The following is an 18,682-nucleotide window of genomic DNA, read 5'->3' as shown; positions in this document are numbered from 1 at the left end:
TTTGTTGTGTTCCTATTTAAATCTGGATCACCAACAATGGAGGATAATCCTTTGAAATAATGTTTCTTTCCTGCCATCTTTTTGAAGACACTCACAACAATGACCTTTGGTTGCTAGATAGTGGTTGCAGCAATCATATGATAGGTAAAAAAAACTCCTTTCTTATCTTGATTCTTCAATAACATCAAAAATTACTCTTGGAGATTGTTCTTGCATTAAAGTCAAAGGAAAATGTACTATCCCTATTCTTACTAAACAAAATCGACAGAAATACATTCCAGATGTTTATTATGTTCCAAATATGAAGAATAACCTCATTAGTGTAGGACAACTGATGGAATATGTTTATGATGTAATATTTGAAGGGAACAAATGTTAAATCTATGACAAACCTCCCAATAGAATACTGATAGAAAAGGTTGAAAAAACCAAGAATAAGATGTTTCCTTTGACTCTTAGAAGTCGAAATCTCTCAGTGCTTAGTCCACAATATGTCAAGAATAGATGAGTCTCACCTATGGCATTCTAGATATGGTCATATCACATTCAAGACTCTAAGTTAGCTTCAAAAACAACCAAACGTCATTAGTGTCCCTACTATGAATGAAAAAGACTGTACTTGTGAAATTTGTGTTCTCACCAAGCATAAAAGAGATAACTTTCCCACATTTTCCTCTAGAGCAAAAGAGCTTTTAGAGGCTTGTTCATACAGATGTATGTGGTCCTCTTCAAACATAATCCATTGGTGGTAGTTTTTATATTTTGGCATTCATTGATGATTATAGCAGGAAGATATGGGTGTATTTTCTCAAAAATAAATCAGACACATTCTCAATCTTCAAAGAATTCAAAGAAAAAGTAGAAAAGCAGAGTGGAAAGCCTTTGAAAGTAAACAGATCTGATAGAGGAGGAGAGTACACCTCCAATGACTACAAAGCTTTTTGTCAACAACAAGGAATCATAATGCAAAACACAATGGAGTAGCAGAAAGGAAAGATCAGTCGATCATGAACATGGCCAGATGTATTATTGTGAGAAGAAGTTGTCAAATAATTATTGGGCTGAAGCAGTTTCGACATCAATGTTTGTTCTCAATAGATCTCGAAGCACCAGTCTCCAAGATATAGTACCTCAAGAAGCATGGGATAGTAAAAAGGTAAATGTATCACACTTTAGAATTTTCAGATCAGTACATCAAGAAGATTGATAATAGGAGTGAAAGATTTATTTTCGTCGGCTATATTGAGTAGTCAAAGGCCTACAAACTTTATAATCCAGTTATCAAGATGTTTGTTTTAAGAAACAATGTCAAATTTTTTGAAAATAAATCTTGGTTTGATAATGTTCATGAATCTTGAAATCAGTATTTTTATCCACCGTATCCACCAAGATTGCAGGTTGAATAAGAGCCATACCATTATAAAAATGGTACAACAGTGAATACACCAGTGATTCAACATCTTCATAAGACAATAAGAAAACAAGAACCATTAGAGAAATATATGAGCAACATCATGAGTTTGACCAACACAATATGTTTGCATTTCTCTCATCTCAACCAACTTATTTTGAAGAAGCAGTTAAAGAAAAGCATTGGGTAGATGAAATGAACCAAGAAATTGCTACCATAGAGAAGAATCAAACTTGGGAATTAGTTGATCTCCCAAGAGACAAAACCAGAATTAGTGTAAAATGGGTATATAAGACCAAGCTGAATGAAAATGGAGAGATTGAGAAACATAAGGCACAGTTGGTTTCCAAAGGATTCTCACAAAAATTTGGTATCGATTATGGTGAAACCTTTGCTCCAGTAGCAAGGTTAGACATAGTCATAACCATTTTGTCGACAACAACTCAACACAAATGGAAAGTCTATTACCTTGATGTAAAATCGGCCTTCCTAAATGGTAAATTGCAGGAAGAAGTTTATGTAGAGAAACCTCTTGGTTTTGATGTTCTAGGACATGAGCTTAATTTATATAGATTGAAGAAAGCTTTGTATGGTTTGAAACAAGCTCCAAAAGCTTGGTACAGTACCATAGACACCTATCTCATAAAAAGCGGTTTTTGTAGAAGCAATCATGAGCCAAGTTTCTATACCAAAATGTATGAAGGTAAAATTCTTATTTTATGTCTTTATGTATACGATCTTCTTTATACAGGAAATATGATGTTAGAAGAGTTCAAAGAAGTAATGGAAACAAAGTTTGATATGATAGATCTAGGAGTCATGAAATACTTCTTAGGCATTGAAATTCACCAATTTGCTAATAGAACTTTTGTTGGTCAACAAAAATATGCCATTGATATCATCCAAAAGTTCAAAATGGCCAATTGCAAACCTCCAGATACACCAATTGCTCAAGGCACAAAACTGAGTAAAGAAGATGTAGCCCCACCACTTGATTCCACAATGTATAAAAGTCTAGTTGGTAGCTTGTTATATCTCACTTGAACTAGACCTGATATTATGTTTGCAACAAGTTTTATCTCTAGGTTTATGTAGTCACCTAAAATTTCTCATTGGAAGGTTACAAAAAGGATCTTCAGGTATATTGGAGGTACAATAGACTATGGTTTATTCTATACACATTCTGAAATTTGTTCACTTTTAGGTTATACAAAAAACGGTTATGTAGGGAGTTTAAATGATCACAAAAGCACCTCAGGGTATGTTTTTTATTTCAGAACCAATTTGATTTCATGGGCATCCAACAAACAATCAACCATATTTTGCAGAGGTAGAATATGTAGTAGCAAATTCAACAACTTGTCAAGCAGTGTGGTTGAGAATATTATTGAAAGGTATTTAAAATATTCAGAAGGAGCCAACTCCAATCTACTGTGATAACAATTCAACAATTTATTTATCAAAAAATCATGTTTTCCACAAAAAGAGAAAGCACATTGCCACTCGTTTTCATTTCATCTATGAGCTTGTCAATGATGGGGACATATTACTTGCTTTTCGTTGTTTGAAAGATCAACTAGGAGATATTTTCCCAAAGCCATTGGGTAAGAATGTATTTTAATTTCAAAAAGAACAATTAGGCATTGTAGGTGTCTCTACATGTAACAATTGATATTAGGAGGGGATGTTGAGATATTAATCTCACTTTCAGTTAGGTGTCATCACATTGGATTCTTTTGTCTGCTAGGTGTCATAGACAGTTCACATTTTCTTCAGTTCTACTCCATAGGTGTCGAGTTCTACTTCAGTCATTTATTATTGAAGTTTACAATGTAATCTATATAGCCATTTTGTATATTGAGAAGAGAAATCTCTGCTCCAGTTTTCATTTTTCATTGCTTGTCAAAGACATGGAAAAAATGAAAGCAACACCCCTATCTTGAAAGATTCACAACCACTAAAGCACCACTCCTATATTGAAAGGTGATGAAGAGAGGTACAAGTTGCAAGGAATATGACAAACTATGAGATTCACAAATACAAAACGTATTTACAATAATTGAAAATTTAAATAAATAATTTTTTTACTTATTAATAAAGTTATTTTTTTCCAAATGGGGTGTTATTTTTACACTAATGAAGATTAGACTAGATTTCAAATGATGGGCTCTTCAGCTGCCCATCCTCCATGCCTACCAACATATCATGATTGACCTTGCCTCCCATGGATGACATGTTATTGCTCGTCTCCAGAGCGAATATTGCAAGCTTGTTTGCTATCTCCTGAGTGAAGCATGCAAACCAGTTTGGTATCTGGTATCTCACAGTTCCTCAGATGTCTCCTCCTAATTTTTTTCTCTTCCATGAATTTTGACCACTATATGTAGTTGTTCTAATATGGGGACCTTCTCCAGTATCTTTCGCTTTACCTCCACCTTTGCTAGATTTTTTTTAGATGGAAAGGGACTTTCCCATTGCCATGGATGCAGCCTTACCTAGCATGACCTTCTAATTAAGTTCTCCCATCATAGCTTCCCACCATGTTCCAACCAGGCTATAATGAAGGTTCGTTGCCTTTGGCAACCATTAAGAGCTCGCTTGTGGTGCATAGTTGGAGATAGCGGTGCTTCCATAGGTTTCAGAGCACGATTTCTTGTTGAAGCCTTAGCTTGCAAGTTTCATGACCACACTCCTCTGAAAAAGAAGGAGAAAATTCAATCAACGAAGGTAAAACTTTGGTAGGAATGGCAAGCCACCTTGGACTTGAGGTTATGTCAAGCATTGCGCCTTGGGTACCAGTTACTGGAAACTCCAAGGGTTATCATCATCATTATCTTAATGGAGTTTCCAAGGGTTATCATCATCATTATCTTAATGGATCTGTAATGGCCTGTGAAGTTGCTTTTGGAAAATATTATTGAGGATAGAGGACAAACTTAGTCAATCCCATGTATAGATTGGATAAGATTAGGGATCTCATGGTGCACATGGAAGCAAAGCTTCCTAAGCTAGAGATAGGGCTCTCAAATTTCACCACCATGTAAGGTTGAGGAACAACCTTTAAACCTGGATACCTCATTGTGTTTCTCATGCTCAAATTTCTCATGTTTTATGGTTTAAATCATTGGTTCTCATGCTTACCCATTTGGGCTCTTAGTATCTTACTTCCACATGGCATTGAAGCATTATCTCTTTGGACTTTCAAGTTTTAAATTTTGTTGTCCTAAAATATATATCTCTTAGTATCTTACTTCCACATGGCATTGAAGCATTATCTCTTTGGACTTTCAAGTTTTAAATTTTGTTGTCCTAAAATATATATCTTTTTGTAGGCGGTTTAGTTTCCAATGTGACAAACATGTGGTAAGATATTCTTAGATGTAATATTTTTATTTTTTTAATGTAAAATTATTTCAAAAATAATTAAATTTTAAATAAATTACTTTATTAACCGTTTAAATAATTAAAAAAAATAAGAGATTAGAAACAGAATCTTTTCGCTTATTGTTTTGGAAGTTTTCATACTTAATTTTAACACTTTAAAAATAAAAATTAATTTAAGTAATTATTAATGTGAGTTTTTTCTGCATTTAAGTTAAGATAAATGCACAATTTTTTAGTATTTTGATTAAAAAAATTGAATTAAATACTTTATATTACAAAAATGGTTGTAACATCCATTAGAAAGAGGATTTCTTTATGTCTTACTTGTATGTATCACTTATGTTATTAAGGTGCCAGATGACCAAAACCTTCATTCAAACACAGTGCTCCCAAAACTAAATGATACAACAATGAATACGAAAGCTCTTGTAAGAAAGAAACCTATCAAAAATAGATGTTGATTCAAATATTTTTTTTAAATGTTCCCAATTTTAATACAAATTTTGATTAATGCAGATTCTGAAATTAGCATCAACCTTTTTGTTCAGGCATATTTTTAACACGTTAAATTTTCTTATCTCTTAATTATGCAAATTTTTTTTTTTTTTGTGTTTCTTATAATATTTATTTAAATATATTTTAGGAATACAAAAGCTCTTATAACAAAGAAATCTACCAATCTCCTCTGGGTTGAAAGAATAGAGCAAGAGATATAATACATGAAGCAAAGGTGAGCACATATTGTCACCGGTGAATGGATCTACAGAGGACAGGTCACATTTTATTTGTATTGTCGTGGCAATCCTTAGGTCGCATTTTATTTGTACTGTCGGGACATCTATTACCATTTTATTTGTCTTTACAACAGGTGGAAAAGGATAGTGATTGGTGCTCACAGAATTTACTCAAATATCACTGTACTGTATGATCGATAAGTTTCCTTGATATAAACGTACTTTAAAAAAAATAGTATTATTGGTTAACCTCTACAATGATTGCCCAAAATAATTTGTCTATTAAAAAAAAAATAATTTTTTATATAGAAAAATATTTTTAAACCAAGAACACTAAAACATAAACCTTTTGTGATTATAACTCTGTGTTTCCACCCAGTGAGAGGAAAGATACAATCAGATAAGATATTAACAGAAGCTAATTCACACCAGAATTGAGAGGTTTAAAAGTTAAATTAAAACTTTTACTTTACATGAAGAAGGTCAAATTTCGTCTGATGCAACAATTTCTTGTATGAGACTTGCATGGCTAAAATCGGCAGCGCGCTTCTATGATTTATGACAACTCAGGATTAGTTATGAAAATAGTTTGAAATGACAATTCACAACTATAATCTTGGAAATAAATAGTAACAGAGATGGCCCTAATAAATACCATAATAATTTTCCACCCAGAGTGAGTTGAACCATTGTTGCAGTAATGGAAACTGTGTCGAGCAGTAGCAGGCCAACTCTCCTTTGGCAGAGGTGGATTAGAGTGGGAAGGAGTCTTCATAAATCATAGTTATAATGAAGTGACTCACTATAGTGTTGGGCTCCCATTTCTGAAGTTGTTGTGCTCTCATTTCTGAAGTGGAAGTCGTGCATGTCTTATATTTTGTAGTTTCTACAGCATTGACATGACATAGCAGAGTGTGTCCTAGTGGCTGGCTTTAGAAAGCACAGCTGTAGAAGGCAGAAAAATCTGAATTCAATCCGAATTCAGTATCTTGACAATGTCGCCATGCCCAACAACTTTGTGGTCGAGACCTTCCTGTACAGGAGGGTAGCAAATGATGATGGATTAGTTAATACGGTGGAGGGTAGCAAATGATGATGGATTAGTTAATACGGTGGAGGGTAGCAAATGTTTAGTATTGAACGGGATGATAGATCAGTTAATGCGGCGTTTTCATAACTGAATTGACAATGAACTATTTCCAACTACTTTTGATCATCCAACGGCTGAATATATTTTAATAGTCTAACATCTAATATAAGGGTACAAGGTTATGACACAAAGGCAAAGAGGGAATTTCTTTTCCGAGGGAAACGCCTTACGGCGTAAAAATATTTACCGGAAAGAGATAATAGCCCATGATTTTCTTTGTAATTAGAATATGCTGGCTATGCAACCATCCAAACACGCAATAAAATGGTCTCATATTTTTGAGACTGAACCGCAGCAAAATCGACAATCATGTAAAAGTTTTGAAAAAGGAAATCTAACTATTACACCTTCTTAATATCCATCGATGTGTAATATTAAAATAAAATTTAAATATTTTCAAAACATAATTCGTGTGCAGTTTTTTCACTCTCCTTTTCAATCTTTACGTCTCAATCCACTAAAATGTAAAGAATGTCATTCAACATGAGGATATTTCTTTCTACAACTCATATAATTTATTTTTAGTATTTGGTATGTTTTTCCACAGTAGCAAGTAAGGTTTTTTTTTCTTCTTTTTATCAAATACATAAAACTTTCCAAAATCTGAAATTGTGACAAATGATTTATCTCATAGTTTGAGTGACCTGAAATCTCAAAATGAATTAAAAAATAATAATTATATAGGGTTAAGTGGAACCCTATAAAAGCGTTAGTCTTGAAAAGGATTATGACAAGTGAGACATAAATAAATAATTTATATGTTTGATATTTTCATTCCAACCATATTTGGCTCTTCATATATGTTTTTTTTTTAATATTTAGAGTTAAAAAGATGGATATCATTTATAATGAATTATAAAATACATAATTATATTAATATAATGTTTGATATATGTTACTAGACATTATTTTTCACTTATAATGATATTAATTGATATATGAAAGGTGAAATTTAGACAAATTGACATATATCAACCCTTTCCTAATGTAATTTTGTTACCTCACAACTGGCATGCAAGGGGTAGATTAGTTTACCATAATAGGCAAAGATTGACATTGATTGACTACAGTTGAAAATGGTGGATGACGGTTGACCTTGGTTCCCAAGGATTGTGTATAGTTGGTTATGGTTGAAGAGTGTTGCTAAGGTTAGCAATGATTGACCATGGTCGACAAGGTCGATTATTTTTTACCTTAGTTGACCAAGGTTTATCATTAGTGTAACAATGTATTTATGCTACATTAATATTGACCTTCATTACACTAATGTCACATTAATGTTTGTTAGTCATGGTTGACCATGGTTGAAGTTACATAAATATTACATTAATGGTTGAAAATGATTAACAAGGCTAATCATGATTAACCATGGCCAACCATTAGCGTAACAATGTATTTATGTTATAGTAATGTTACGTTATTGAGTAAGGCTTACCGTGGCTAAACTTAGTGACCATGGTTAAGCTTGCTTAACTATGTTTGAACATGGTTGACTATGGTTAAGATGTGGTTGACTATGATTAAATGTGATCAAGTTGTCACTTACCATGAAGATGGTAGTCTGTGTTGTCCATGGTTATCCATATGGACAATGATTGAGCATGGTTGACGATATTATACATGCTTGACTATGGATGCTTGTGTTTGAGCATGGATGAACATGGTCGACCATGGCTAATCTTATTTGAACAAGTTTAACTCTAGTTGAACTTGTGTGACCATGATTGACGATAGTCAGCATACGGTTCGCTATGGCTAAACATCATAGACTAATTTATTATATAAGGTTACTTAAGTTAAATTTATGATTTTAATAATTACATAATAACTATGCCCATATTGATTATTGGCTACATGATGTTTATGGTCCACTATGGCCAAATGTGATGCTCATGGTCACCATTGTTGGCCATATTAACCATGCTATTGCATAATGTGTTTTCACTGATGTGAAAGCTAAGAGACACTTTTTCTATCAATGATGTCAAAGCTAGGAGAGCCTTTCGACATTATTGATGTTAAATCTAGAGGGCGACCCATGAGACCCATTTTATACATGATAATGTAAAGAGGAATCCTAAAATCAAAAGGGTTAAAGAGTAATGCCATAGCCCAAGGACCTAATGATATGTCGGAGAGAGCAATACGGACCAACGATATATATCTACCCGGGGAATATAAAACACAAGGTAAGCAATATCATCTCTAATGTTTATGTCTTCCCTAAAAGCAAGCTCAAATCTAGGAAACCACTTTGGCAAGTTGAAGAAACATCAAATTTTAGATCAGTGTATACACTCATACACACATAGATAGGTGAGAGTTACAATGGATTTGTGTGAGAAAGAAAATAAAGAGCAAGTTGAAGAAATTATTTGAAGAGTGAAATATAAAGAAAATGAAGTCTCAATAGAATGTGTGATGTGTGAATGCGAGGAGGAGTTAGATCGAGTAGTAGAAGCATGAGTTTATGGTTTGAGGCACGGACAAACATGTAAGTCAATATATGACATAAACACCAAATATTTATATTATTGAATCGGCTCAAAATAACTATAATTTGTTTTCTATCTATAAATGAATGGACATAATAGTCTCCCTCAATAAATACTTCTTTCTCAGTGACAAAACCTCTAGTAGCGAGGTTCCACAACAAGATTATATATCATCCTTCGAAATTTTCCAATCACAAAACTTTGTTCTAGCAAATGTACTGATATGTTGGTATCATAATTCCTCTTCTAGGTTCCACTTCACTCTTTGTTATTTGGAAATAACTTTCTATGTTATTTATTTTGGCGCAGAAGTGAAATTTCTCTAATATTTGATATCCTCAACCTCATGTCACAACATCTAACCTTAGAAGGGCTAAGGTGTGGTGCTTAGGCCCTATGGCCCTTAGCATACCATCCTATCAGTTTATTTGCTAAATCAAAGCATAATTTTCCTATGATATTTCAAGCCCATTCTACTCGACTCCAAATATCTACTATTGTGGTGTCTTTTCAAGGTTTCTCTTTAGAAGTGGCTATATTGCCAACAATTCCTTTGTTAATTATTTTGGTGAAGTTTTGATTATCTGGTGACATCGTTGTTAAATGGAAAAACCTCTTTATAGGAGATTTTGCTAGCAGATAATGTTGATATCATAACTTATTCATATCTAGGATCCTATAAAGTATTAATCTGCTATAGATCAAACCCAATATCTTGCTATCAATTGAATATAGATACATTGTCTCTTCAGTTCTCCATAATTCCAAAATAAAAACATTAACTAAAACTTTTATTATCTCTTTTAATGATGGTGAGACTGGAACTGGATACTCGTTCATCAACAAGATCAATGACTCAATCAACTAGCTCTATTACTTCAACTTGAAAAATTCAAACCCATGATTCTAAAGTGGTGGGTAAGGTACTATCCTTGCTACTGTCTTTGCTATAGGTGTCTCTATAGTGGTGGGTAAGCCACTATCTCTACTACTGTCTTTGCTACGAGTGCTTCAATTGAATCTTGAACAAGTTATGTTTATGTATTTGCACATATCCTTACTTACTTGAAAATTGTAGGAATAAAATTGCAACAAGAGGTAACCATAAAGGTAGAACATCTGCAACTTACCAGCCAATGGACATAGGTGTCACAGAGACCCATATCTAGAACCTGATGTCAACCTTAGAAATGGAATGGAAAAAGCGACAAAAGTTTATAATAAATCAAGCAATGGGAAAAGGTTATAACTAACATCAAATGTGCCTCTTTGTGCCTCTGACCATGGAAAGAGGACAAATAAGATGTTAAATGTAAAGTTTGGGTTATAAATAAATTGTGTGAATTTAAACTTTCTTTAAAAATAAAAGGTTAATAAAATATCAATAAATATCAAACGAGTTTTTTCAAAAAATTGTGTAAAACATTAAAAGGTTTATTGTTTTCCATGCATGGACTAATAACAAGGCTCAAATGGTTAATATAGTCCCTGCAGCCCTTCGAGCAGGGACTAATAAAGGTATTATATTTTAAATCCCTCATTTTTCCAATATATCATATGAGTTAAAGTGTTGGGTGATAACATGAAGTTTTATTCTTCGATAGTTTAGCATGATGGTCATCAGGTTTAAAATTTTGGGTTTTCATGTGGTTTATTGTGTTGAACACTTGATAGTGTTAAGAGCTATAAAATCATAGACCATGTTCATATATGGTTGGAATAAAGGGAGCTAGACTTGAAGTTCTTGGTTGCAAGCACCAAGGTTCATTTAGAAGTAGCCTAAAATCTGCAATGAAGACCTTGGGGGCACCAATGGCTAGTAAGAATGGTTCTTTCTCAAATAGATTTCAACTATTTAATGGAACCAATTATGCATTTTGGAAAATAAGGATGAGGACCTATCTGATTTATCTTGGTGTTCACATTTGGCTATCTATTGAGGACGATTATCAAATTCCGACAACTCCCCAAACTAATTCATATGGTAAAAATGCCTATGTAGGTAATGCAAAAAAATGATAACATTTTGTTTGGCCTAGAATAATCATATTTTGTCAGGGTAATGCGATGTATGTTTTCAAAATTAATTTTGGATGATCTTTAGAGAAACTACGAAGGATATGAAAAATTAGAAACAACAGAGCTTCAAACTCATATAAGAAAATTTGATAGTTCGAATATGGATGAATATCAAAACATTGTAGCCTTATTTCTCCCTGTAGATAATATTTTATTAGAGGGATTGATTAAAAGATTTGGGAATAAATAATTGTTGAAATAGAAACAAAGTTACCAACATAAGGAGAGTGTACCAAGTTCTCAATCTTTAGAGGTCGCAAAAAATTAAGATTTTCACGTTGATTTTGAAAAGTGTTGATGCAACATCAACCTCTTTTTGGGGAGCATATTTTTTACACTTTATTTTTTGTAGGTATTCAATATTGTCATTTTTTATTAAATGTTAGTGATTTCATCCCGATTTCGGAAAATGTAGATGCAACATCAACCCTTCTTTCGAGGTTTTATTTTCTCTACTTTAAGTTTTCTAATGTATTAAGTCTAAATATTTTTCTTAAACTATTAGTGATTTTCATGATCATTTTGAATAATGTTAATGCAACATCAACCTTTTTTTGGCGGGGGGTCATAACTTTCGCACTTTAAATTTTTTAATGTCTTATGTATGCACATTTTTTTAAATGTTGGTTATTTAAGAATTTTCAAGCTGGTTTCTTCCTCTTCTTTATTTTCTTCGTGAGATGTTTGATTTTTAAAGATTTTTCAAACTCGTATTGTTTTTCGTTGCAATGTTTTTTTTTTTTTGTAATAAAATATCATTTTTTTTGCAATATTTAGAAAAATAATAAAATTAATTTTTTGAAGTTAGGTTGTTTTATGTATCATTAATTAATACTTCAATAAACATAAATTAATTGTCACAAAAAAACTCATAATTTTAAACACCTAACAAATAATACACATTTTGCATATAAATATTATTAAAAAAATACACATTTCGAGACGTTTTTACTAGAAATGACATGTCAAACAAAGGATTCTTATCGAAAAAAATGAACATAAAAATTTGAAAAAACGACAAATTTTATGAAATTTTTATCAGTTTTGTGTCCGCTGATGATAATATTTGATGTTTGTTTTCTACAAAATGATGACTCACATAAGAACTTCATGTAAAAATAACAAAAAAAAAAAAAAAATTATGGTAAAAAATAAAATAAAAAAACAACTTTAACCTAAATAAAAATAAAAATAATTTATAACTGAGAAAAAATTTCCAGTAATAATCATGTGAGATAAGTTTAGTGGACGCATTTCGAACAATCCAGTGTGGTCCACAGACAAGCTGGCGAATCAAATCATGGCACTAGATTATATAGGGAGAAATGTAGAGACCCTTAATTAATCTTAACGGTTATAATAAAACAATTAGTTTCTAAAATATAATATATTAATATAAATTTAGCCATTATAATAACTTGTTTTTAAGAATAATTTTATATATACAATTAATTATCTAAAGGAATAAAAAATAATAAAGTAAAATATGAAGGTCAAGGTCAATCATGGAGTCAAGACCTAAATCAAATAAAATAATAAAATAATTTTTTCAATGTCAAACTCAAAACAAGGAGAAAAGACTCTAAAATATATTTCTCTAATAAGGGAATAAGTAATAAGAATTAAAATAAACAAATATAATAAAAATCCCTCAATTACCACAAAATATTTAAAACTCAAATTATATCAAAATGAGTTAAGAATAACGATAAATAATAATAAGGTAATGTAAAAATAAATAAATAAAATAATTAATCAATTAAATAAATAGAACAAGACATAACATAACATAACATAACAGGCATATAAAAATCTAAAATAAAAAATAAAGAAAATTAAAGTGAAATGAAAATAAACTCAAAACGGTAAATTCTTAAATTACCATAAAATTACAGTAAACTAACAAGGTAAGGTAGAGACCCAATATTTTTTGATTTCTAGCAATCCTCTCTATTCAGATTACTAGGACTTCTTTCAATTTCTAGGGCTTCCCTGAGTTTTCGATGATGGAAATGACTAAATCTAGCAATGACCTCGACCTCCTCAATGCAGATATGATGTTTGGTCTCTTCTGCATGCTTTTCTAGAGTTGAGGAACGAATCCTACCATGCTTGATGTCAGCTACGTGCTCATGAATCCTTCGATTAATTGAGCGACCATTTTCACTTATGTAAGGAGTCCCACAAGAACATGGGATGAGATAAATATCTTTCATATTCTTAGGTTCCACCGAGTCCTTTAGAGATTTTAGGGAGCTCGGAATGGGTTTCAGAGGCCTAAAGGTTGAGGAAACTTAACGCTTCCTTAAGATCCACGAAATATTATCCATGGTCTGTTGGATAAATGGGAGATTTAGGTGTGGAAACCCATCCTTGGCTTCCTATTTAATCTTGGGACCTTTGTCAGTTTTAAGGAAAGCCTTCCGACATTGATGCCTACTGTAACCATTATTAATGAAAACCCTAAGGAGATGGGTTTTCTCATCATTAAGATGGTTTTCATCAGAAACTCTTAAAACCCAAATCACTAAAGTGTTGAGAACACCTATTTTTTGAGTAGGGAAATGATGAGATTTAGCATGAAGATATTTCTCTGTATGAATTTTCTTCCGAAAGACTTGATGAGAGAAAGAACCATCATCCTTTATTAAAAGGAGGACGTCTAGGAACGACAGAATACCATTGTTTTTACATTCCATGATGAATTTTATGGAACAAGATTGACTGTTAAGATGCTGGAGAAAGCAATTCAACTTTTCCTGACCATGGGACTATATGACACAAGTGTTATTGAAAAACCTCTTCCACATCCTAGGTAAAAACCGAGTAGAGACTAAGGCCTTAGATTCAAAATATTCCATGAATAGATTGGACATAATAGGGGAAAGGGGGTGACCCATGGCAACACCACAAGTTTGTTGATGGAATTCACCATCAAAATAGAAGAAAATAGAGGTGAGACAAAATCCAACTAAATTCACCGTATGAGGATCCGTAATACCCTTAATGATTTCAATGGCCTCATTGATAGGGATATTAGTGTAGAGGGAGACCGCAACAAAACTCACAAGCCTATCATCAATATCAAGTTTAATACCCTTTAACTCAATTACAAATGATGAGGAATCCTTGACAAGGGTTTTGTAAGGCCTACAAGGGGTTTAAGCTTCAAGGCTAAATACTTAGCAAGAGGGTAGGTCAGCCCTCCTATAGTGTTGACAATGTGTATGAGTGGAGCTCCTTCCTTATGGATCTTTGGAAGGCTATAGATCCTGGGGGTAAGAGGGCTACTCTAAATAAGCTTATGACTAAAAGAGATAACATTAATACTAGATTTAATAGCAAGCCACGTTTCTCGAGATATTCTTCAAAGGATCTTTCTTAAGCTTCTTGTAGCTACCACTATTACAAATATGGTCAAAAAAATTTCTTCGGTAATCCTCTCTTTCTAAAATAACCACAGCACCACCTTTGTCAGCTTTCAGAACAACCATGTCCTTATTATTTAACGACTTGAGAGCATCAAATTCAAGTTTGCTAATGTTGTTCTTGGTGGGCTTAGGATTTCCAAGGATAACCACATAGTCATGTCTGATGATATCCTTGGTGACATCCGATAAGTCTCTAATCCCATATTCAATGTCATAAATGATCTCATTAATCAGGGTTTTTCCACGAGCAAGGGAAAAATGTAATCCTTTCTCCAGAAGACGACTATAAACCAGGGGGTCAAAAGAAAAGATGGAAAGATTAACAACCATATTACTAAAAGAAGAGAGAGAATTGACACTATTATTACATTCAATATTATTCAAAATTAGAGTCTTATTATTGACCGTATTATTATCATTATCATTATTAATATTAATATTAATATTAATATTAAATCGATTATTATTATTATTATTATTATTATTATAATAAAGCGTATTATTATCATTATTAGTATTATTATTATTATTATTATTATAAATATTCTTCTTAATAATGGAATTCATATTAAAAGGAATATCGTTGTTATTGTTATTATTGTTCTTATTATTATTAAATCTAAGTTTATTATTATTATTATTGGTAATGTTCTTGTCATTAAATGTAAAGTTAATATTAGAATTATTGGTATTATAATCAAGATGATTATTATTATTATTATAATTATTATTAAGTGTAGCATTATTATTATTATTAAAATTGGTTATGTTATTAAATGTAATACCATAATTATAATTATTTGAGTTAGAATTCAAAACCTTGAAAATCGAATCATAACACCAGAATCCGAGTTTAAGGAGCGGTTGTCTAATGAAGGAGAAAAAGGGCGAAAATCGGCAAGAGCGATATCTGAGGATCCAAGATACACAGAGGCTGAGACTGCCAACGTCCTCGATCGAGGGGATCCGGAGGTAGAGACAACCAACGACTTGGAGCTATCCAGTGAATGGCATGAAGGGATAGTGACCGGCGACGAGCTGAATGAAGGGGACGTGGAGAGAAGTTTAACTGAAACAGAATTAGGGTAGGAGCTCGTACGGTAAACATGTAGGCTAAGGGACGACGAAGGCTGAATGATGACGAGGGATGAAGAGCTGGAGGGAGGCAAAAGCAGGGACTCCGACAAACAATCAGAAATCGAACACGGAGGGGAAGGAACTTGACGGCAGTGAATACTAGACAGTGTAATCTAAATTAGAACGGGTCACACAAGAGGATTTAGCAAGGGAAACATAAACGCTCGGAAGAGAAAGATATCCGGAAAGAACCCCAGATGGTTCGAAACATGTCAACTAAACTTATCTCATGTCATTATTATGGAATTTGTTTTCTTAGTTATCATAAAAGACTGAATTTAAAAATAATTTGTTTAAAAGAATCAAATAAAAAATTAAAGAATAAAGGTAAAATAATTTAAAATTAGTACTTAAATAAAAAATTAAAAAAGATTTAAAAAAAAAAATTGAAAAAAACATAACACCCAACATATTGAAAAAATAAATAAATTAAAAATTATCTAAATTCAGGCTTCTATGATCCATATTATGAATATTGAGAGATCTTTCGGTAAAAATCACATAAGAAATTTTTAGTGGACACGTTTTGAACTATCTAATGTGGTTCATGATCAAGCCAAGATGAATAACTAGACCTTGGGATCAAATTAAATAGATGTAGAGAAACATTTTGTAGCCATTATAGTATAATAACTAGTTTTGACAAAAGAATTATTATCTATTAGTAAATAAAATTTTAATAAAAAGAAAGTAATTGCTAACAAATAGTTGTAAATATTGAATTAAATTATTATTATTATTATTATTATTATTATTTATTTATTATATTATTATTATTATTATTATTATTATTATTATTATTATTTTAATAAAAATGAAAGTCCTATAAAAATAACTAAAATTAAATAATAATATGGTCAAACTCAAATAATCCAAACAATAAAACGAATAAATAAAATAAATAATAATAAGAAAATAAATAAATGAATAAAAATATCAAAACTAAAAATAAAATAAAATAAAATAAATAATTAAATATATGAGAATTGGGAAAAAAGTAAATAATAATAAAATAAGTAAATAAATAAATAAAATAAACAATAATAATTTATAAAAGATTAAGACAACAAGGCAGGGATAACATATTTCAACTATCGTCTTTATTTAGATTATTAGACCTCCTTTCAATTTCCATGGCCTCCCTAAACTTACGGTGATGAAAATTATCAATCCTTGCAATGACCCTAGCCTTGTCAAAGTAGATGTGATGATTTTTCTTTTTCGCATGTTCCTCCAAAGCTGAGAAGTGGAACCTTCCGGTTTGATCTCGGTTTTGTGCTCATGAATCCTCTAATTTATTGAGTGGTCAGTTTCACTGTTGTACGGAGTCCCACTGGAGCATGGGGATGTCGTAAACACATTTCCCATCTTTAGGGTCAACATGACCCTTCACTAATATTAGGGATATTCTAATAGTGCTTAGTAGCCTAAATTTCGAAGGAACCTTATGCTTCTTCAGGATCCTCACAATCTTGTATGTGGTCCCTTGGATAAATGGAAGATGCACCCCTGAAAACTGATCCTTCGGATCTTTTTTAACCCTAGGACCTTTTTCATCCTTAAAGAAAGCTCTAATACCCTAGTGCCCACTATAACCATTCTTATTAAAAACATTAAGGAGATGGGTTTTCTCATCTTTTAGGCAGTTTTCATGAGAGACTCGTAACACGAGTGGCTAAGGTGTTAAGAACACCTAACATTTGAGCAGGGAAATGATCTGAATTGGCATGAAGATATTGCTCAGTGTGAGTTTTCTTTCGACTAACTTGGTCGAAAAAAGAACCATCATATATTTTTGAAATACGAACATCGAGGAAAGGTAGGCTATCATCGATTTCACATTCCATAGTGAACTTTATGCAACTAGATTGATTGCTAAGGTGCTAGAAAAAGAGTTCCAACTTTTCCCAAGCATGAGACTAGATGACGCAAGTGTCATCCAAAAACCTTTTCCAAAACTTAGGTTGGAATAGAGTTGAGGCCAAGGATATAGATTCAAATTCCTACGTGAACAGATTAGCCACTACGAGCGAAAGGAGAGAATCCATGGCAATGCCATAAGCTTGTTCATAAAATTCCCCTTCAAAACTGAGGAAAGTAGAAGTAAGACATATTTCAACTAAATAAGATGTATCTAGATCTATAATGTGGTTGATGACTTCAATGGCTTTGTTAATGGGGATATTAGTGTACAAGGATACCACATCAAAACTCATTAGATTATCACTAGGATCCGGCCTTATACCCTTTAACTCATTAATAAATGAAGAAGAATATTTGACAAAGGATTTTGTCCAGCCAACAAGAGGTTTTAGATTATTGGCTAAAAGCTTTGTTAGAATATAGGTCTGCCGTCCTATGGTGTTGAAAATGGGTCACATGGGAGCCCTTTCCTTATGGATCTTTGCAAGATGATAAATCCTAGGAGTGAGAGGGTTAGTCTTAATAAGATTATGGCTAAAGGAGCTAACAATGCTACTGGATTTTATGGCTAAAGGAACTATTTTGGAAATCTTCTTTATTGGATTCTTATTAAGTTTTCTATAGCTCTCACTATTACAAAGGTGATGTGACATTTTTCTCCGGTAATATTGCTTATCTAAGATAACAATAGCTCCCCCTTGTTAGATTTAAGAACAATGATGTCCATGTAATTGTCCAAAGGTTTGAAAGCCTCAAACTCAAGTTTTCTATGGCTATTCTTAAAGGGCTTTTCCTTTCTCAGTATAACTACACAGTCTTGTCTTATGATATCCTTAGTAATGTTTGGCAAATCCCTTATCCAAAAATCAATGTCACATATAATCTCTTCCACTTAGATTTTTCTAGGAGAAAGGGCAAAAATTATAAACTAGTTAAAA

Source organism: Pinus tabuliformis, chromosome 7, assembly GCF_031772625.1.
Source record: "Pinus tabuliformis cultivar Carrire ecotype Pingquan chromosome 7, CPIR1, whole genome shotgun sequence".
Lineage (NCBI taxonomy): Eukaryota > Viridiplantae > Streptophyta > Pinopsida > Pinales > Pinaceae > Pinus > Pinus tabuliformis.
This window is presented reverse-complemented; position numbering follows the sequence as displayed.